At 33.8% G+C, this 23,292-nt stretch overlaps 1 non-coding gene across 1 annotated transcript; it reads right to left on the bottom strand.

Annotated features, from left to right (window-relative positions):
• Positions 1-6,219: 6,219 nt before the first annotated feature.
• Trnar-acg (transfer RNA arginine (anticodon ACG)) lies at positions 6,220-6,292 on the bottom strand. The gene has a single exon. It is a non-coding gene; the product is annotated as a tRNA-Arg (tRNA).
• Between the last annotated feature and the right edge of the window lie 17,000 nt (positions 6,293-23,292).

Genomic DNA, 23,292 nt, shown 5'->3' with positions numbered 1-23,292 from the left:
TTGTAGTTTAAAATTCAAACATTTTATTTTTAAAAATATAATCAAAAATTTAAAATCAAGAATAACATTTCAAAAGGGCCAAACATTCAATATCACGCCCATTTTAAAAGTTAGTCATGATTTAAATTTTTTTGAAAATATTTTATTCGAAGAGATCGGAAAATTTTACGAATGTTTCATGTTTTAACATTGTAAATCGGATTTATAGTTGCTGAGATATCGACATTAGAAAAAAGTGGGTTGTTTGGGTAAAACTTAGAAAACATCAATTTTCCTGTTTTTTTTAAACTTTACATGGTAATATCTTTGCAACTAAGGGTCGCATTAACAAAGTTTAAAAATGCAAAATATAGAGAATTTTCTCAGCTTTTCAAAAATATTTTTTTCAAAGGTGGGCAAACATGGGCATTAATTTGAAAAAATGAAAAACTGCGACTATTTTCAAAAAAGTTACCTAAAAAGGGTTATAACTTGAAAACGGTGCACTTTGTCAAAAATTCACTAAAGTACTTTTTGATTGCAAATTCGATTTTACATCGAAAATTGAAGTTGAAATTTTTTTTCGATTTTTTTTTTAAATCTGTATTGATTCAAAAAATCATAACTCGGTCAAAGATTTTTTGCCCATTTTGGAAATTTCTGAAAAGTTGGCATTTTATGCCCTTTTAAAAATTTGCAAATCAAGTTTTAGTGACAAAAAATTAAATTAAAAATCACCAATTTTTTGTTTACCGTGTTAAATTTGTTTCAGTTTAGTCCTACAACTTTGCCGAAGACACCAATTCGATCAAAAAATTCCTTCAAAAGATACAGATTTTTGAATTTTCACATATCATTTTTGTATGGACAGCTGCAAAAATTTGTATGGAAAACTATATGGACAAACTAATTATGCAAAATGGCTTCTTTGGGCATACCGAAGTCACCAAAAAAGTTTCAGCCGGATTAAAAAATACAAAAAAAAATCGAATGACCGAAATCTCAGAAAATTGCTCAATGGTCAATATGGCGACTTTTATGTAAAATTGTCTAGAAAATTGAATCTCGTGTTCGGTTTTTTGAAAATTTTGATGTTTAGAGCACTTTTGAAAAAAACAGTTTCAGTAAATGATTTTTATATTTTTTTAGGTGAGTTGCTCCATCCTGCATTTTTCGAGATTGTTTCTGTAAAATCATAGGCTAAATTCACAAAAATATTGAGCGAAAAAAAAATCGTGGGCTCACCTTTAAATTTGACTTTTAAACTTAAAAATCAAAAATCGTATGAAAGAGGCGTGTTTTTTTTCTTTCAGTGTATTTTTTTCGGAAAGCCCGTCAAAATTCCTACAAGTTTGTCTTTGACAACTTTTTTATACGATGCAACGGCTTCAAGATAAAGCAATATTTAAATTACGAAATACAAAAATAGTTAAAACACTTACACCCTTCTCAAATGTCATTTTCGAGTGTAACTGGCTCCATATACATAAAAATGGCTTATATAAGCGTAGGATAACATGTCTACAAAGTTTCATTGAAATCGGAGAGAGTCAAGAAAAAAGCACCTAAAAATTCCTGTTTTGGGCTGGAATTGGTCTATATACTGCCCACCTTCCCCTACGCCACTGTATGATGCCAATCCGCGCGCTATTGAAATGTTTTATCACACTTGTTACTGACTCTCCAGCGCGAAGGCAAACCCAACGACCAAAAACTGGCCCCAGGAATGACTCAATTTCGATGCATACCAATGGCCCAATTCGGTCCCCAAAATTCCAGTTCGACTTTCCACCCGTGGTCTTGGGAGTGGAGGCTGAAAACTCAATTTTCAAATTGAAGTTCCGTGCATGCATTGCCACACACACACGACTCCCCAGTTAGAGCCCTGCCCGGATTATGACAAATCTGGAATAATTTACATACACACGAGGCTCATGCATTTTCGCTGGAATTGCTTTTCCCTAGTGTGTGTGTGTCGCTTTCCCGGAAAAGTCATTTTCTCCTAGCTCTTTGGCGGCGGTGGCTTTGCCCCTCTGCCAGGATTATGAACTCAATTTTTGGGGACGGCTTAGGACGGCTCAGCCCCAGGAGCTCGAGAGTTCGCAATGCACATTTGCGCCCTTTTGCGGGAGAGATACTCTCCGGTCGCGTTTAACACGTGGTTTACCCCTCCTACCCACGTGGGTCGTCCATTGGGGCTGTGTGCTGTTTGTTGTGAGATTATGGAGTTTTGGTTGGGGCTAGGGGTTTTGGAGTGAAAGCAACATTAATTTACTGCATTCTGGGATTTGCATTAATATGTGGCGGTGAAATCTGGAAAATTACTTTGAGTTCAGGTCGGTCTTATATGGTTTGGTACTTTCTGCAATCATAAGATAATCGCTTCTTTATGATATATATTATTTTTTTATTTTTGTGCTGCTCATTTCCTTTCATTTTCAATCCTGACAATGTTAACATGCTTCTTTCAGTTCAAACTGAAACAAATTCAGCATAATCCAATCAAAAAATATTTTTGCACCCGTCAATCACAGGAATCGAAACTTCCTTCCTCTTATAAAAACGTCTCTTCAATGTCCTCAAGCAGTGTGACAAACTGCGTTCTGCTAAGTACCGTAACACCGTGACTGGTACATATGTCACCATTAAGTCCTTATGTAACAATTCTCCCAAGGGTTGCCACCGACAAAGGGACCAGCTTCCACATCCTTTCAAAGCCAAAAAAAAAGAAGAAAAATAATGTTGAAAAATGCAACTTTAATTGTTGCTCCCGAGGCCCGTAACAAATTGTAATCTGTTGATTCAAATGCCATTTCCTGTGTGTCGAGCGAGTCGAAATTCGTTATGCCCTGAAGTGGCTCACCGAAAAAAGGCAACAATGTGTGCCAGGCATTTTATTCTCGTTCAACCCTTAGGGCAATCGTCGTTGATTGGGAGACCCCACACCGACAGCAGAAGTAGCAGCAGTTGCTGTCAAACGGATTGGCCTTTGTCTAGCGAGTTCCTTAACGAGGCAGTTATTAGCTGGAAAGAAAATGGCTGGAATAACATTTGAGCAGCAGGATACAAGCAACAACAAAAAAAAAGTATTGACATTTTAATGGCAGGAAAAAAACTCGCCTTCGATGGTAATCTCGCAAATGTCATCGTCGTGGCAACCTAATGAACTGTATCGAATTACGGGACGCGAGTCAATGGTTTCAGCTTTTTTTCCTGAAAATCGAGAGGATAAATGGCTCTCTGGGAACCCTGTGGTTGCAGGATGGAAACATTGCAAATGTCATGGGAATCAATTAATTGTTTTGGGTAAAAACGGAGCTGCATTGTAAAATTTCAAAATACTCAATTATTCTAATCTAGAGTTGATTTTTATTTATTTATTTTTTTGCTTTCATTTTTCCATATTTAAAACTTTATTGACATTTGAGCTGTAATAAATCTTGTAAAGAAAAAAACAGAAAAAAAACATACAGGCTCATTCTAAAAAAATGGATACCAACGCCTTATATAAATAGGAAAACCGTAAAATTCTCATGGAATTGCTAGTTTTGAATTGTTCACTTATTATTGTTAATTTTTGGATTGTCCTTTAATAAAAATAATGTTGTTTTCCAAAACGCTAATGCAAAAAAAAGGTATTTGACACACGTTTTATTGGTCTAATCATAAATCCAGCTGGATTAACAATAAGATATGGTTATAATAACTAAAACTTGACTTATAATTTGTATGAAACCAAAAAAGGTCAACATCTCGTTATTTTTCACTCCTTAGCGACGTCAGGGAGTTCAAAAGATCGAGTTTTTAGATTTAAAATATTTCATTATGAATTGTTTATTTAAATGCAAATCAACCAAATTTAATTAGATCGTTGCAAATATTCTTCCAAGTGTAGTTTAAGTTTACAAATGAGCAAAGCTCATCAACTTTTTTAAATAAAACAAGATGGAAATCAGCTTTAAACTGAACAGATTTAAAAAATTGATAAACTGAAATCTGAATAAACTGATAAACAAAATTAAAAAAAAAGTCCATGAAGATACTTCTGAATAATATTTCAAACAAGATTTTATCTAAAGATTGAACGGTTCTCCGATTTAAAAAGTCAATTTATATTTAAAGCCTATTTGTCTATATTTTAAATCAAAATATATCACAAAATATATTGTTACAATTGTGTTTTTATAAATGATGTAAAAAATATTGCTGAGTATATGAAAACATTTATTTCAAAAAACTTTTGTCTAAAATGCGTATATGAATGACGAAAATTTTAGTACCCAAAAAAAAAAGTCCTCGCTGAAATTTAAAAGTTTTTTTCAGTTTTAGTGAAAAAAAAATTGTCCCGTTTTGTCATTTTCTATCTTTTGCGTGTGGCGCGTCGAAAACCCCAGATTTTATATTCAAAAATTATATCTTAGGATCCTGTTGATGTACCTCGTCTATTTTCGAGTATGTTACGTGAAATTTATCGCAGAATCTGGTAAAAATATTTTCAGACTAAGGCTCTTTGGTCTAAACATGGTCAAAATGGCATTTGAAGTTTTCATAACTTTTCATGCACCTTACTATTGTTACTTGAAAGGCCATCTCACACCTCTCATTTGTGTCCAAAAGAGATAAATTCGGTTGACATTGAGCAAAGTTCTGTTTTTAAAATATGATTTTTAAAAATTATCATTTTTGGACCACCCTAACATGGGCTTGGTTACCCCTGGAAAAACAAAAAAACCGGCCATGTTATTTCAGCCATAAAACCGCATGCCAATTTTAACCAAATTAAAGCTCTTTTATCTATTTTTTCTGTATCTTAATACGGAAGTACTTTATCAGAGTATTTTTAAAATTTACAAGCGATCATTGAACTTTTTTCATGAATAATTGATTTATGCTATGATTATTATCTGAACCTTCAGTACTTTTCAATACACAGAAAAAAATGATGGTTATATTCATTAGGAAATTATGACAGATTTTGTGTTGAAAAAATGTGTAAAATTACATCAGAAAATAATGAATTTTAATCTGTGTCAGGTTGAAAGTTTTCAACATTCTGAAAATATTTTTTTTTTGTTTTGCTTTGTATTAGAAACAACTGTAAAGAAAAAAGGAAAGTGTTCAAAAAAACAATAACATTGGACATTCTTATTTGAATTCTGGGAAATAGTGCTATTTTTTAACGTCAATATTCCATTACGTAATTCAATGTAATTGTTTATAAATTATGTTGTTGAGCTTTTTAAAAAGGACAGAGATTGCTATCAAACCCGCATTTTTTTTGGGTTGTAATGCAATAACAAATAAAAATCATTATTTTAAAACAAAAAAGAATGTTCAAAGTATCCGAAATGGCATTCCGTTTTCCAATTCGATCTAATTTTTTTTTTTTTTGAATAGCTGAGAATGAGCTGAGAAATTATCTATATTTAGCTTTTTTGAACTTTGTTGATACCGCCCTTAGTTGCTGAGATATTGCCATGCAAAGGTTTAAAAACATGAAAATTTATGTTTTCCAAGTCTCACCCAAACAACCAACCGTTTTCTAATGTCGATATCTCAGCTACTAATGGTCTGATTTACAATGTTAAAAAAGGAAACATTCGTGAAATTTTCCGATCTTTTCGAAAACAATATTTTAAAAATTTTAAATCAAGACTAACATTTCAATAGGGCCAAACATTCAATAATACGATTGAAATAATAAAACCTTAGTAAAATAAGCTCAAAATTTCAGACTTTTGTCTTTTTCATACATCCGTGAGCCACGCAAATGACTAGCCAGCAAATCGTATGGATTTTCTTTCGATATATTAAAAAAAACTCGCTCAACAAGCTGAATATTGTTCCTTGAGCTATTTTAGGACTCTAGGTCAAATATTAGCAAAATACGTCAACATTTACCAATTAATACTAAAAGTTTAAGTTTACAAGGGAAAAATCAGAAAATGTATGAAAAATTCAATTATCTTTAACGGTTTCCCACAACATAAATTCAATGATCTGCAACTTTGTAGAACATATCAAAGCAGTAAAGCAATTGAAAATGTCATTTTTTTTTTATTAAAAACATGTTTTCAGCAAATCGATCAAAATTGGCACAAATGTTTAAAATTACCCAAAGAACCGTTTTCCGCTTTTGGTACAAGGGGTCATTTTTTCAGAGCACCCTAATGTACATTTTCAGCCACACTAGGGGTGCAACGGGGTCAACAAAATTGAAAATCTAACAGCAAAAAGTTCCGATCCTGCCAGGAGTCGAACCTGGAATCTTCTGATCCGTAGTCAGACGCGTTATCCATTGCGCCACAGGACCCTCTTGTTTATGTGTTTTCTTTTAGCAACCAGGTTGTTTGATCGACCAAATGTATTCCGTCGACTTACTTTTTGAACAATTCTCCCCTTCTAATTAAATAAATTTATTTTGTCAGTTGCGGTGTTTTTTTATAAATAAAATATCCTTCTTTCTCTGTATTCCCCTCTCTCTAAAACGAACAGTTATGTGTTATTGCAGTGGCAAATTAATATCACCTTCACTGCTCACTAAACATCCACATTCCTGTGTTATTTTAGCTTGCTTGTTGGCGCTAGAAAATTAATTATAGTAAAAATTTGGCCTTAAAAGCAAATCATCAATTTAAGATTTCATGAGCAGAAGAATTGACTAGACTTAATTGAAATATCATAGAAAGTGAAAGCAGCAAACTCCGCGAGATGTTTGAAATGGATGCAACGACAAATCAGGTAGAATGAAGGAAGGACGGAAACCAGTAGAACGCAGTTGCATCAGATAAGAAAAGGTCCCACATTTAGGGTTCCTTATGCGCGGTACACGCACGCGTGGGTGCGTGGTCAGATTATATAATTGCTAGTTTAGAGAAACACTATTTGTCCCTTTCTATCTTTAAGGAAGGATAGAACTAAACAGTACAAATGTTTTGAAATGCATTAGGAACTCTTTAGGACCCACAGAAAAACTGTGTTTAGAGCTAGATCTGAGAAAACGAAAACGATGGAACCGAAAGAGTTACAGGAAGCAGGGAATTCACACCCTGACAAGGCCACATCAAATCTCATCCAAATTCAGGAGAAAAAATCATTTACGACGGGACTAGATAGGTTAGATTTTCGGTTTAGAAATTATGTAACGCTAGGAGAACTTGTAGGATTAAGACGACATTGTACGAATTATTTTCAATAAAGCAAGTTCGGAGGTCATCTCAAACCTGTGTATTAATCATACTCAGTATTGAACTCCTGTCTTCGATTTTTGGGAAACCTACGGTTTCGACTCATCCAACCTTGGTAGCGGCTTCATCGAGATCATCGCCTAGGACTGCGGCAGTGTTCGACGTAAGTTTCCAGTTATAAAAACGTTTCGATTTTTCGACGTTTTTACATTGCTTCAACCATGTTTTAGAGTTAGTTTGGGGGATTTTTTGATTAATGTTTGAATCATATTTATAACTTTATGATTACTCTGAGTTTTTTTTTATTTAAATTTTATTTACCAATTGTATGAAAAATTACTTGTTTTTTGAAAACTAAAAAACCATACAAAGTAACGGTCCAGTCTCCTGTGTTCGCTTAAAACGCTCCTCCTCCGAGCTTAAAGGTTTCTTCTTTTCACAAAAAATTATACTCAACATCATAATTTTCTTTTGTTATATCTGGCCTGACTTGGCACTGCTGCAGCCAACATTAGTCGCAACAGCAGCAGCATCTTTAGCCCCCAGCTTAGGAAATGGGAAGGTACACAGGGCAGAGGGAAGACGATACGTTGTTCTTGGGTGATAATAAATAATGATTATAAATTATGCTTTTTCTGCTGTTGCTGCTGCTGCTGGTGGCTGCTTTCCAGCGAACACAAAACGACTCTCTTTCACTCGGAGGAAAATAAAGACTTTTCCTCGGCACTCTCTTTTTCCAACATCAGTAGACACCCCGAAATAGAAAAAAAGCCAGCCAGCAAGCAAGGATTCATGTGAATGTAGGCTTATTTTGTGTATGTTTTGCGTTTTTTTTTTTTACTTCTTGCTTAGACAAAAAGCGCCTGGATCGTATCGATTTGCCCTTTTATGCCTCTATGCTGCCGATGCTGCTGCTGCTGCAGTGGTGTGGTTATTTATGAAATCAAAAAATGAATAAATCCTCAGCAGCACCAGCACCAGCAGAAAGCATAAAAAATGAACATTGATGAAAGCATACCGATAACAGCTCGAATGTGTGTTGCTTTGTTCTCTCAAAACTGTGAGTGCATGTGTGAATTCATGTTTGAAACAACATAAATATCGAAATAGAGAGACAGACAGAAAAAAGCAGCATAAAGAAAGTGGTGTCTGTTTTGAAAGGCCCGGGAGTTGCGGCGCAGCCCAGCAAATAAAATATGAATTATTGCCGAATCGATCGATCGTCGATAGATTATATCGGGACTCGAACTTTATGGCACTAAATGCGTTGAATTTGGTTTGACTTTTGCAGGGTCGATTGGCACGATTGAACGTTAGTTATGGGCTAGCTAGGCAGAGGAAGGGCCCCAGAAATGGTCGTTATCCGTGGATCTTTAATGGTTTGGACGAGGGATGATTGTTGAAAGAGTGTTTAATTTTACGGATTTTATAAAAGATTGTTTTTTTTTTGCATGGTATTGATGTCAGGTAATTTTTTTTTTTTTTATTATAGAGACTTTACACCATTGTGCATTCATCTCTTCAAGGTGGATAGTGGAAGAGGAAAGGTTACAGAGTTTTAAATCACTTGTCTGGCTATATTTCAATAATTGTTACCATGCCTTTTTTTCTAAATATTTCTGTCTATGTTTCAAATATTTAGCGGAAAATTTTGATCTTAAATTATCAAGTTCTTCAATTTTATCTTCGTCCTCTTCCTCCAGGGATTTAACAGTTATCTCATAACACTTATTCCTATAATATTTTGCTTTCATGACATCTTCGTCTTCTTCATCTGTTGATTCTTCTTCAGCAATCTCTCTTCGTTTTGTTGTCAGTGCGTCATCCGCGTCCAAATATGCTTGTAAGCGCTTCCGGGTTTTGCGAGTGTGCTTAGAAAGCACGGTCTCGAATCCATCGTTGTCTTCTTCGTCAATTTGAATTGTTTGCTTTGGATGTTGGTCTGATTTACTGTTGTTGTTTTTACTGCTGCTGCCGCTACTTGGCTCAGGTTCAATCGGTGGTGTACTGCTTTTTTGGTTCACCTTTTTAGTTGAATCCGCACATTTTTTGTTCTTTGCTTTGAGTTTGCAAAGTGATTTTTTGCCTATAATCGTCACTGTTGCAGCAGCATTGTTTACAGTGATTGATTTCGGCGTGGGCTGTTTCAGCAACATCCGCAGAGTCCGAACTCCATTTGGGATTCCTGGGAAGAAGTTAATCCAGCGGTCGTTGGTGATGGTCAAAATTTCGCCGTATTTACTCATCACTTTAACTACGTCGTCATTGCTTATGCCTAGAGGTAGGTCAAGCACACAAACTTCCGTAGCGTTGTTGTTCAGGTAAATCGGGATTTTGCAACCCTGATATACCAGAGGTTTGTCGATGATGGACGAGGCCACTGCTGAGTCGGCGAACTGCAACACGGCTATTCTTCTTCTATTGCATAATTGCAATGCTCGCAAGTTTTCTTGGTTTACTTGAAGGTCTGCGAGGAATTTTTTTACAAGCTTCGGGCCTGGTTGGGTTTGGAGTTGACAAAAATCCAGAGCCACACTGCTTTTGTCTACGGTGCACATTTTATAAAAAAGCGGCGACGCGCACACAAACTGCGGACTGGCGTTGATAATGCGACTTGTAAGGTCGGCGGTTACTTTGCAACTGATATCAGGTAATGATATTTTAAATGTCAAAAATAATACTTTTGGATCCTTGAAAGAGTCATTACAAATGAAAAGAGTTTTTTGGCAATAGATTCGTATTACTTTTACTTTAAATACAGTGTCTGTTTACCAAAGTCATATAAAATTTTAATAAATTTTGCTGAATTTTTGAAATAAACCAGGATTGATCTAGTTTTACTTCAAGGATCTCCAACCATCACTGACCGTTTCTTCAGGGTTCAGAACATCCCACAATCATCGTCCAACTAGAACTAGCAGCAGGATCAGCTCAGGGCAAATGTGATAATAAATAATTGAATCCAGTTTCAGCTGGCAGAATGTGTGTTGTGTTATGAATAAAAGCGATGTTGATTTATTGCACGAATAAATCTCAGAACACACACTCACCCACCACCGGTGGCCACGGAGAACTAGTCAAGGAAAGGGGTTGGGGCATGAATCTGCATGGAGGGTGAAAGGGGTGAAATAAGCAGTTTAGTAATGGGTTGAACTGTGCTTCTAAAGTCTATTCTATTAATTCACCTGTTGAGTTTTTCTCTTTATAACAATTTTTAATTCTTATATTGTTTTTTTAAATATCTATCAACTCAAACTACCCCTCCTCACCCAGTTACAAAAGCTTTGGGTCCCAACTGATAATTCCACAACATCACCAGAAAGCTTTCAGTTTCTACTGTTAACTGTTAACTACTAGGCTGCTTGAAACTAGTGTAATCATCTGTTGTTGGAGCGTGTTCAGGGTCCACCATAGTGTACGTCGTCTCGTCAGCAGTAGCGTCAGATTGTTTTGATTTATTCCTGACGTATGCATTGAGTCCACTTAGCAGCCGCGTACCGCGTTCTGTTAGTTCCAGGCCACCTACTAGTGGCGGGATTAGCCGTTATCAGTCTAATGAAATCGTACACCGTTGTTGGGTGTTATAGAATAGAGAGAAGTGCCTGAACCGGACTACACCGGTGTGTACTACATTATTCCGTGGGGTGTACGGTTTGCGCAATCGTCAGCTGGATTTGCACAGGAATTTAATTTCACTTATATGAGAAGCTTGACGTCAATTTGAAATTTGATATCAGGGAAAAGTTAGGCAATCCATGCAAATTAATTTTAAATTTAAACAATAATTTATGCCAACAAAATATTGTTATATATGTATTATTTTGCAATAAGTCATTGTCAAAGTATTTTTGACAAGCTATACAATACAATGGAGTTTTAACGCAATTTGTTGAATATATTAGGAATGATCTGTGCAAGTCAAAAAATGACAAAATAGCACAACCACGAAATATAAAACACAAATTAAAATTACCGTCATCAGGGGTGACATTGGGTCTGGGGATGAGATTGGGTCATACCAATTTCTGCATTTTTGTATGATCCAATCTTACCCCCCAGACCCAATGTCACCCCGATACTGATACTTTTAAAAATTTAGCTTTTTTTATTTTCAAGTGAAATGAAATGTTTTCCAATTATCACATTTTCACAAAATTTACTTCTTTATTAATTTCTTCTAATTAATTTAATTCTAAAGAAATATCCAGCGCAAAAAATGAATTTTCATTCATTATGATACTTTTATGAATACTTAACTTTTACAGATAATTTTTTTGGAAATAAATCCTTTTTCAATTTTACAAATACATTTGAATTAACCTTTTGTTTTTGTATAAAGTTTGCAATGATTGTCTTTTATATTATTTTTCATGAATTCATGAAATTTTTATAATATGATGTTTTTTAAGCAGAAAATATTCCAATTGCATAAACAAAATAATGGAAATTAAAGTTCGCTAAAAGTTTTTTTTTAATTTCGCAGAATAAGTGTTCTTTTGTTCAAAAAGTTTGAATTTTTTTAATCAATATGACTTGGCTGGAAGAAATGATGAGTATTCCCGCTTAAGCTTTATGATGCATGGAGTGAGAGGTACCACAAAGAAAATTAAAAAAAATTAAATATATTTGAATTGTTCTTTTCTATATTCAAACAGGAAAATAAACGTTTTCAGTTCAATTCACATTATAATCAATAAAAAGTTTTGATTTTCGAATTCTATCTTATTATTATTTTTCATCAATGATAAAAACAAAGGAATAGCAATGGAATTAAAATGATAATAATTTCATTGTTAAATAACTTCTTCATTTATTTCTTTTTGTTTGGATCGTAAAATTAAACTTGAAAATGTTGGTTCAAAATATATAATTAATTCTTTAGAAACTCAAAACTTATGAATTTTTAAAAACAACCAAATAATTAAGAATTAATCTTAAGTTTTTAATCTATGTAATAGCTTCCGGGCAGACGGTAATAACAAAATTCATGCCATTTCAATAACAAATACTGTTAAAATAACAAAAATTGTTATGGAATCTTCTTGAAAAATCCATTTTTGCATTAGGGTATAATACCAGTTTATGGTATCATAACAAAATTTGTTATTGGTCTGAAAAACGAAATTATTGGCACTACGCCCCCCGGGGCATGGCCTTCCTCTAACGTGGGATTTCTGCTCCAGCGCCTCTGACGAGACAGGAGAAACCGGGACCGACGTTTTACTTCACCATCCGATAAAAGCTCAGTGGATAAGGCGGGAATCGAACCCGCGTCTCACAGCATCATCGGGATCGGCAGCCGAAGCCGCTACCCCTGCGCCACGAGACCCATATTGGTTAAAATCCAAAACAATTTTGGAATAACATTGCTTGTTATGGAAGAATATCTCCAAATGTTATTGGGATGATCGGATTAGTTGTTAAAATAACAAAAAAAATATAACAAAGATTTGTTCGAAGAATAACTAAAAATGTTATTAGTCTGTTATTACAATAACAATCCAATAACAAAAAATTCATAACGACGAATAACAAATCTTGTTGTAAATAACATATAATGTTATTGGCCTAGTATTTTCAAATAACAAAAAATGTTATTCCCAAGTAATTTCCGTCCGCTTGGGTTTAAAGAGAAACTCTGGAGTTTTTTTTTTGAAAAGGTCCAATAAACCAAATTTCCAGTTTTTGCTTTTTGGGTTTTAAAAAACACCGAAAAACCAAAAACTGATAAATTCTTCTAACCTTTTCAAAAAAAATACCAGAACTGTTCTCACTGGCATACGTGCATAGCTGTCCGAGCCTAACCTTTATAAAATAAAATAAAAGGTAGGTGAAATATTGACCGAGCCACGTAGCCCAGTGATAACGCTTCCGCCTCGTAAGCGGTAGATCGGGGTTCAAATCCCGGCTCGGACCAACACAACTGGTGATCTTTTCCCTTCTGGAATCGATTGCTTAGTAAAGGGAAGGTAGTGTATCGTCACAAACTGGACCTTATCACGACACCTTAGGGAGGCGACCTATGGAATGTTAACATTAACCTTAACATGTTAACATTAAGTTGAGAATGAAACTGCCACTGAATCCGCTTTGTAAATGCCGGCCCCGATACTCTTCAAGGGTGTTCCCCTCAGGAACTGGGAAAGATTTACTTTTTACTTGAAATATTCCCAGCTTCTGCTGGAAAGTGCATGATTCGGCATTAAAAAAAAACATGGATTCCAATAATGTGGTAAAATTCTTTGGGTAACTACGAATTTATGAAGCAAAAGACCAAGAAATTTAAAAATGTCTCAAAAAAACAACAAATTTGATTTTCTTGTAAAAATCCTATACCATGGTAATGTTTAATTATGTTTTACTGTTTGTTTGATTATTTAAGTAATTTTATAATTTTATTTTTTAAATAATATTTTGTTTTTTTCATTTTGTAAGATTAAAATTTATTTATTTTTCAATTCTTTAAGCACCCGCAATCCCCATCTCTAAATTAATCAGCTGTTGAAAATTATTCCACATTCCAGCTTAGGATAGTATCTTCACACAAGTAGAGCTCAAACAACGAAATAAATGAAATGAAAAAAGAACAGAATATGATTGTTATCTCCTGCTTGATAGATGGCATTGTTTCAAGTTAGTATCGGAAAATAAATATAATAAAATATTATTCGTCCAGATATTTTTTTCTTAATTTTAGCGTGATTATGCTTAGTTTTTAATTTTTGCTCTATGAAAATAATTTATTTGGAATGCAGTACTCTCGTCATTCCAATAAATGATTGATATTTAGTGCTTTTAACTTTGAGCATCGTTTTATCAAACTTTCTCTTGACCTATGATGTTTAAATTTGACTCAGATTTGATTTGAATTTGATTTTAATAATTGGCAAGAAGATCTGAAGTGGTTCACAGAATCAAACCTGATGATGTTTGTTATGTCAACGGCAATTTAAGAATTTTGTTTTTCATATAAATAAAAGTTACTTTTCTAAAAACATAACTTTATTCAGAATCAAAGTCTTATCAAAGGAATAAAGTGTTTCGTTATTTTTCATTAATTCATCTTTCGAAACTTTTACCTTTTTAAAAACTGTTTTGGAAAATGAGATAAAGATTATTTAATGTTGGGTTTTTTTTTTCTTTTTAATTGAATTGTGATTTCTCTTTTTTATTACATTTAATGTTTTTGTTTTATTAAATATTTTTCTTTATAAAAGAAAACCTGTTCAAAAATTTTCTACAGAACTTTACACAGGGCTCATAATTGGACCGGATTCCATAATATGTAGTTTCAAAACTAGCCCACGGATGGCACAGAATGTCTTGGTGGGCCGCAGTTTGGAGTCCACTGCAGTAAAGTGACAATACATTTTGAAAAAAAAACCCTTGATGCCACAACATTTTTTTTATTTTTTAAGCAAAATTCGATATCTGTTCCACTTTCAGGTCAAATCGGTAAATGTTGGGGTCATTGTTAAATATACCGTCGCTTAGAAAAACGAGTAAATGAACAGAAGGAAAAAGTTACAAATCACCTTTGAGATATTTTGAAAACATTATCGTAATAAAAAGGTCCTTTTTGAAGAGTCTTCACCTCAAATGTAAGTTGATTTCATCAACGCAGTGAAAAAAAATCGAGGCACTTGGTTTTCCAAACTGCAAACTACAAATTCTCATAACTGTTGACACCATTATTAGACAGAAAATTAACTGAAAATATTTGAGCAAATACTAACAATTACAACTTTTATGTTTCCCCTTAAGTTTGGTAAAATTGGTTGCCATTACCACAAAAAATAAAGAAAAATATTCCAGTTCGGCAATCCAAACAGAATCGCAAACATGTTTATTTATTGCACAACGGGAATGTTTGTCCATGCTGACGAATTAAATTCATGCTGGAATGCTGCCACCAAACAACACTATACAATGTTGTTCAACTCGATGATTATTTTTTTTTCTTAGGGTAAGTCGTCGTTCCGGTCTTTGAATTTCCAAGCACAGCATAAGGACATCAGCGATCCCTGCGAGGCAAAAGGAGGAAAAAATAATAATAATATAACAATGTCTCTCGGAGAAATCCCGCAGAAAGGGAAAGCGCGCAATTATTTGAATGTCAGATAAATTCACGAGTGACAAAAGCGAAGGAAACAAGGATCAAAAACCAAAAAAAAAACTCTGCGATGTGTGTCCTTTCGAGAGGGGGAGAGAGGGTAGGGGAAATATGGTAAGTACTTTCACCCTGCGATTTTTTTCTTCCTCTTTCGACTTGTTCAAGCGATTTTCCCAGCTGCCAGCTCTGCTGCGTAACGCGATTTTTTCCCGTTCTCTCTTTATGTTTAGTTTGTTTCAAATCAAAGGACTTGTCAAGAGGAGAAAACAGCAAGAAAAGCTCCCTTTCTGTCTCTACTCTGGTGACAAGGTAAATAAGGTACCTTCGAGCACTGTTTATTTTTGTAATTGAATAATTTGTGTAAATTGCGCTACTGATTGGTACTGACGGGGATTCGCGGAGCATGGCTGGTGGGCTACAGTTGGATCTTGGTGAAATTAATGGCCAAAATGTCAATACTTTTAATGCTATTTTTAATACACCTTTAAAATCTGATTGTAATAACGGGGTAATTCTCTACAAACTCACAAGAAATCGAGAAAAGTTGTCCCGACCCCTCTTCAATTAGCGTGAAACTTTGTCCTAAGAGGTAATTTTTGTCCCAGATCACGATTCCAAGGTCCGTTTTTTGATATTTCGTGACGAAGGGGTACGACCCCTTCCGTATTTGAACTTGCGAAAAAGAAATAAGAGATTGTTTTTCAATAGTATGAAGCCTGACAAGCCTGATGAGATGGAAATTTGATGTCAAAGGGAACTTTATGTACAATTGGAGGCCCGATTTGATGGCGTTCTCAGAATTCCGGAAAAACGTATATTTTTCATAAAAAAAAAAACATAAAAAGAAGTTTCAAAACTCTGCCATTTTTGTTACTAAACTGTAAATATTTTTGGAACATGTCATTTTAAGGAAATTTTAATGTAGGGGAAATATGCCCATTTTAATCACTCTAAGCCGTTCGGCCCATTCTCATCACTTTTGCCGTTTTCCGCTATTAAATCAACATTTTCAGATGTATCAACAATGGAAAGTTGCTTGCTCACTTTTATTTGAGCTATTTATTACTTTGGAACAGTCAAAAACATTTTATGACAGCTGTAATTCATGATCAAAGTGCTGATAGGCCGATAATAGAAATAGGCTGAGAAAGGGACTTTGCATGATTATTTTTTAGAGTGTAACAAAGTTCTACAAAGTTGATATGTTAACAAAAGGAGTTTGCTTATAACAATAACAAATTATCGTGGTTTTACGAAAAAAAAAAGTATTGAAAATTTTTTTTTGTGAATTTATCTTTTTGTCGTTCGTGTCTGTAAGGGACGATGAACGGCCATGATCAACGACGACCAAATTTTCAAAACTTTTTTTTTTTTAATTGCGATAACTCAAGATGGTTGTTAGCAAATCCCTTATGTTCATATATCAAAATTTTTGTAATTGTCTGCTCTACAAATTTGTTAAACATTGTTCTACTCTAGAAAATAACCCCGCAAAATTAGAAAAAAAAACACGAAATTGAAAAAAAAAAATGTTCTGAATGAAAAAATGATTCTTCTGGGTTAATGTAGATTCGAAAAGAACATTATTTTTTCCACAAAACAACATATTCGAAAAAAAAATTCAGGTGAGTAACGAAAAATGGCAGATTTTTTAAAACATGTTTTGTGTTTATTTTCGATGATAAATACGTTTTTCCAGAATTCTAAGTACGCTATCAAAATGGGCGTCCAATTTTTCAAAAAAGTTTCTTTGACACCAAATTTCCATCTCATCACATTGTCATGCTGCAAATTATTAAAACACACCTCTTTTTTCGCATGTCGTACCACCCCTCCGTCACGAGATATCATAAAACGGATTCAGCAAAGACAAATTTTACCCCTTAGGACAAAGTTTCATGCAACTTTCCAATATTATTTTTTATTTGGATTAGACCCTTATCTATACAAGTCTCTGCACAATGTTGCTGGTTGGCTGGTCATACAGAATAAGAATGTGAAAATTCGAATATATTTATCGTGAGAAGAACTTTTCTGATCGATTACTTCTCAAAGTATATATTTTTTCATATTCTAAATTTTTGTATACTTAAGAGGAAAAGAATTATCTATTGCGTTTAATATTTCTTATAAGAAAGGTGCAAAAACTAATTCCCGAGTTTGACGATTTTTGGAAATAGCATATAAATTCATAATATATTTTTTGATAAAAATAAAATCTAAATTGCATTCGAACATTATTAAATATATTTTTAATTTTTTATATGTTTTCAAAACTTACAAGTTGCTTCGAGCTTTTATTGAAGAATATGCCTTGCAAAACATGTATTCACCCTAATTTCTCAACAAAACTCACCTTTTGAAACTATTGGTATAATTTTGAAGCGTTAACAATAAGCTTATTATGAAATTTACTGCTTTAAACGATAAAAATAATTTATGAAGCTTCACTTATTAATGTGAACGCTGAAATGATATTTTTGTATTTTCTTTGTTTTTTTTTTTTCTTCATTTTAATCGAAATGAGCAGAAAATTGCACAATTATTACAAATAATAAAGTTGAACCGAACCAAAAACCGTATAATTGATACCGTCAAATTGAAAATTAGAGCTCGTTTTATATATTATTGTCCCGCCCGTGTGGATCAATCGGACCGCGCACTGGACTCACAATCCAGAGGTCACCGGTTCGAATCCCGCGGCGGGCGCTCTAAAATTCTTTGTGTAAATATGGGTATTCGGCGCCGTCGCTCCGTGCCATACTTTCATACACTTAGGAGCCCAGGGCGGCGAGGTCCTTGTAGATAAAAGGAAGACACTAGTGGTTGGTACTAGCAATGGTGGCCGACAGCTATAAAGTCAACTTCGTTTTTATATTCTAGAAATTATTTATGGAAATTATGTTATTTTAATGATAAAAAGTTGAAAAAAATAATGTTTTTTTTTCAGTGCTCCGGTTGAGAATGGATTAGAAAGCTAAGGTCAGATTTAAATTTAGCTAATTTTCAACAAATTTGTAGAGGACTTCTTATAGAGTTTTCGGAGTTGGGACTTTCGCAAAGCTAGAGTCGGTTCCCAGTTCTGCATAACAGATATTTTTTTTTCATCGAAATGTTTTTTTTTTTTTTTCAAATTCACTTCTCGAACAGATTTTTTTTTAGGTTTAGAATTTTTTTATAGTTCATCAATTTTGACATCGTAATTTAGATTATTATTGCTGGTAATTCAATGCTCAATGCCAACAAAATTAATGTATAAATTTTTGAACCTTTTGATTAAAACATTTCCAGGACTTTAAAGTTAAATGCTATTTAAATGATCAACAGATAAAATCTAATAACTCAACCCGTTGTAGCATACACGGAAAAAAAATCAATTCTCAAAATCGTGAATTAAATTCATGAATGCGAGAACCACGAAGGAATATATTCACGTTTATAGTGGAAATGCACCATACTCATGAATAAATTACTTCGTGGCTCTCACATTCGTGAACTTAATTCACGATTACTAGAATTGATTTTTTTTTTTTGTTTTTTCACTAAGCACTTCCGATCAAAAACAGTAAATTTCCCAGAGTGCACAAATCAACAAAAAAAACAGCACCACGTGTCCTCTCCCAGTCTTCTTCATCCTGGTCGCCACTTTCATCTCATCACTGTCCGTCCATCCATACAATTCAGCATCCACCAGGAGGCTCTCTATCTCGAGCGAAAGAGGCTCAATTCGCGCCGGAACTGGAGCGTGACTGAGAAAAATTACTTCCCTGCTCGAGCACACTTCGTTTTTTTTTTTCGTTCTATTGAAAGCATATTGTTTCACGGTGCCGATGATGGCCACCCTGCTGCATTCGGAGGGACCCCTCCAGGCCAGTCGGTGGCCAATCCCCGGCAGAGCCTGCCCCGAAGGTGCGGAAATAAAACCTATCTAGATGCTAATTTAGCTCAAGTGTTTGGAGTTTTTTTTGTGTTTGTTTCCTTCCAGCTAGATTTTCTTGTTTCCTACTTTTATGCTGCCATCCGCTTTTGGTATCAGGTTTTTCTCTCAAGGATCCCTTCAGTTTATGGTTTTCTCTGGTTTCTGAAAAATTCTATGGAGAAAAGATTCTTGAATAATTTTGAAATCGTAAATTTTGTTGCTTCTAAGAATTAAAGACTTTAATTTTGTTTTATTAGTTAAAATTTGGAGCAACATTTGAAAAGGGCGCATAAGCATTTTGACAGCTGCACCTAGTTTGCAAATTCCAAGACAACAAAACCCGCATAGTTGTTAGGTAGCTAGAGAGGTCAGCTATTGTTTAACATTTGTAGTTTTTTGAAAAAGTTTAAGTTAGCCTGAGAATTAGCAAAACAGTTCAAACTGTCAAAATGCTTATCCACCCTTTTCTCGTGTTGCTCCAGAAATATTAATCAACCTTATTGGAAAGATATGTATATTTTGTGCAGAGAATTTTTTTCAGTTTATTCTTAATTTTCTCCTCGTAGCCAATTTGATCCACGGTTCTACTATCTGCTCCCAGGAAGAGAAAGAGCAAATTCAATTAATGTCCACGCCACGGATGTGCCAGCCCGGGGGAAACCAAACGTGGAAACAGAAAGGTCCTCCTTTTTAAGTGCCTCTCCGCTGGCAGGTTCTTCATTTATCCGCGTAGTGTTTCAATTAAATAATCCAATCATCATAAAATGAGTAATGGCTTTCGGTGACGACGAGGACGAACAAATGGCGTTGTTGATGGCTATGGATGACGACCGACCGCGGCTATCAGTGGACAAAGGACACCGGATGGGACCAGGATTCCGGGGAACTCGCGTAATGAGCTGCACCCGAAGCGTGAGGGGTCATCTGGTTTTCCGATTATAGGGTAAAATGATGATTTAAATATAGGAAAAGTAAAGTATCTTGTTCAGAAAATACCATTCCATGCAAACTTTATTTGAAGAATTCTATTGGCGATGGCGTGGCAGGAATGCGCCTTAATTTGAAAGTTCCATTTGACAAGAGCAAATTATGTGCAACAAATAAATCTTTTCAGAGTCGTGCGATTCTTTGCCAACTCAAACGAAATCTTAAAGAGTTGCCCTACCCCTCTTCGATTTGCGTTAAATTCTGTCTTTAGTGGTAGTGTTTGGCCCTAATCATGGATCCAAGCCCTATTTCCTATATCTCGTTACGGAGGTAAGGTACGACCCCTTCCTTTTTTGAACATAAAAAACGTGTTTTTCTATAACATTTAATTTCCCATAAAATTACATATGTCAGAAAAAATTACAGGTATGTTACCAAAAATGGCTGAATTTAAAAAAAAAAAAAATTTCAATGAAAAAAACTTTTTTTTATTCTGAGTACGCCATCAAATGGGAAGTCCAATTTTACATTAAAATCCCTTTGAAACAAAATTTCCAAACCTTTACAATTTTAGGTTAGGTTAACCTAAATTGGACTTCCCATTTGATGACGTACTCAGAATAAAAAAAAAAACGTTTTTTTCATTGAAATAAAAAATATTTTTTTTTATGAAATTCGGCCATTTTTGGTAATATACCTGTAGTTTTTCTGGCATATGTCATTTTATGGGAAATTAAATGTTCTTTTCAAATCTTGAATAACCCAGAAAAGTAACTCTTCATAACAAAAAAATTCATTTAAAGATTTCTGGTATTTTGTAACTTTTTTGGGTTTTTTTTTTTTTTGAGTGATAAATTGTTTTACAAAGTATATCAGAAAATTTCAAAAAAATAAAAATAACGCTCAAATCGCTATTTTACGAAAAAAAAATTGAATGTTCTGGTCGTTGTTAATCATGGTCGTTTAACAAAATAAAATGAAATAAGTAAATTTTCAGAACTTTTTTTCCGTGAAATTGGGATAATGCGTGATGGTTACAAGCAAACCTCTTATGTTATACATCGATTTTTTTTTATTTTCTTACAATTTTTAATTTAAATGAAAAATGGTTTTGCAATCGCTAGTTTTCAAAAAATACTGGATTTGACAAAAATAATGTATGCCAAAAAAAAATCTTCACGTTTTTCGCGGCACGGAATTAGATTTTCACCCTCAATTTTAGCTGGTTGCTCTTAAATTTCCATTAAAATTTAGAAGTTTCTCGATTTTTGTTTTGCGCAATGATTTTTGGAGCCGATTTTGATGAGAGATTTTTACAATAGTCATATTATAAAGCAAAAAAAACAATACAGTAACAAAAAAACCATTTATTCAAAAAAAAAATCTGTGAAAAAACTAGAAAGGAAAAGATTCTTCTTTAAAAAAAAACCTAAAAGATTAAAAAACTGTTTAGGCCGATGCAAATATTTTTCAAAGTTTTATCCCTTGGATCTGACTGTGGTCGAGGGGGAGGGGGAGCAAAAAAATAAAAATATATAATTATTGAAATAACAAGCCATAGTTTCAGCATTTGCAAGGAAAAAGAGTTTAAAAATCAATTTTACAATCAGACATGCATCGGCACTAAGATCTCTTTTTAACGGCACTCAAATTGTTCTGGTTGGCATTTAAGTTTAAAGTAATGTTATGCTTGATGCACATCTGTTTACAATAGTTCTGAACTAAATCAATTGTTTTGCAATCATCAATTTCCAAAAAAAAATTAAGATTTGACGAAAACAAAAAATTTCTACGAAAATAAACTTAAACATCGAAAATTTTCAAAAATTCAATAGATTTTTAAATCAACCCAAACATGCTGGAAATAATTCTAAACGCAGGGAAATGCATTTAAAATTGATTTCAGCTGATTGTACTTAAATTTCCATTAACATTTTGAAGTTCTTTGATTTTTTTTTGTTTGAAATCTTGTGTTGAAAAAATTCAAATCGCTTAGAAATTCATGTATTCAGAAATTCAATTTTAATTTTCAATAAAAATTTTGGAAACGCGAGCAGGTGTTTGTTTATCTCGTTTTGTGTCACAGTTTCGCAACGTTTCGTATTAGCCTGCATGTTCGTCAGTGCATCCTATTTAAATTACAGAAAATCACAATATTTCTATGGTTTTCTCGTTTCTGCTTACTCTCTTCTTTTCTATTTACTAATTATCACTCTAGTGAAATCCTAATTCAATTATTTTATACAATCTTTCCTACTATGAAGTTTAATATTCTCTTTAATCTCTTATCCAAAAATAACTTAATCATCCCGCTTCAATACTTTAACCTTTTTCATTGAAAATCAACTATTTCTTTCAGCATGACATCAAGGTAATTTTTTTAATAACTCATGATAACTGAAAAAATACGAAATAATATATGACCACACTTCACTCACCCAACACAAAAACAATATAATCTTAAAACGGAGCTTTTGGTACGTTATGTCCACGCATCCTTACTCCGCAGTAGGTTCTGTGAAATGTGATCCTTTCTCAGAATCCTCTCTGCGGTGAACACAACGCAGTAGGGCTGGCCGCTTTAATTTTTGTGGTAAATTTTTGGGCGTTCTCCGATGCACTGCAATTATAAATATTGACAAGAAAAGTGCTTGGGGCGTAATCTAATCACAAAACTTTCCAGCATGCTTTCAATATTTTTTTATGCTTGAATATTTTTAAACTTTATAAATTTGATAAAAAAACACACCAGACCAATTTATCAAATAAACGACTAAGTAATATCATGACCGGGTTATTTTGGGGCCACTTGGATTTTTACAAAGAGTGAGAGAGAGAAAGAGAGAGAGGGTGTAAAAGTTGGTAAATTGTTGCGTAACGAGATGAGACATGCTAGATTATGCTTCAGATTTTGATTGAATGTCAGATTTTTGGTTAAATTTTCAAGTTTTTCAGTTCAAGTATCAGTTGAGTAAAAAAAAAATTTAATTTATAAGCATTCAAACATTGAATGGAATTTTGAACGAGTCAATTTATCATTAATAAAGTTAAATTTAAAAGACCAATTAGATTTTTAACAAAAAATAAAACTAAAAATAAAACAAAAAATCCTAACTCATTTTCAATGGAATGATTTGATAACAGCTCAAAACAGGAATTTTTTTGGT

This window comes from Culex pipiens, chromosome 2 (assembly GCF_016801865.2).
Source record: "Culex pipiens pallens isolate TS chromosome 2, TS_CPP_V2, whole genome shotgun sequence".
Lineage (NCBI taxonomy): Eukaryota > Metazoa > Arthropoda > Insecta > Diptera > Culicidae > Culex > Culex pipiens.
This window is presented reverse-complemented; position numbering and strand designations above follow the sequence as displayed.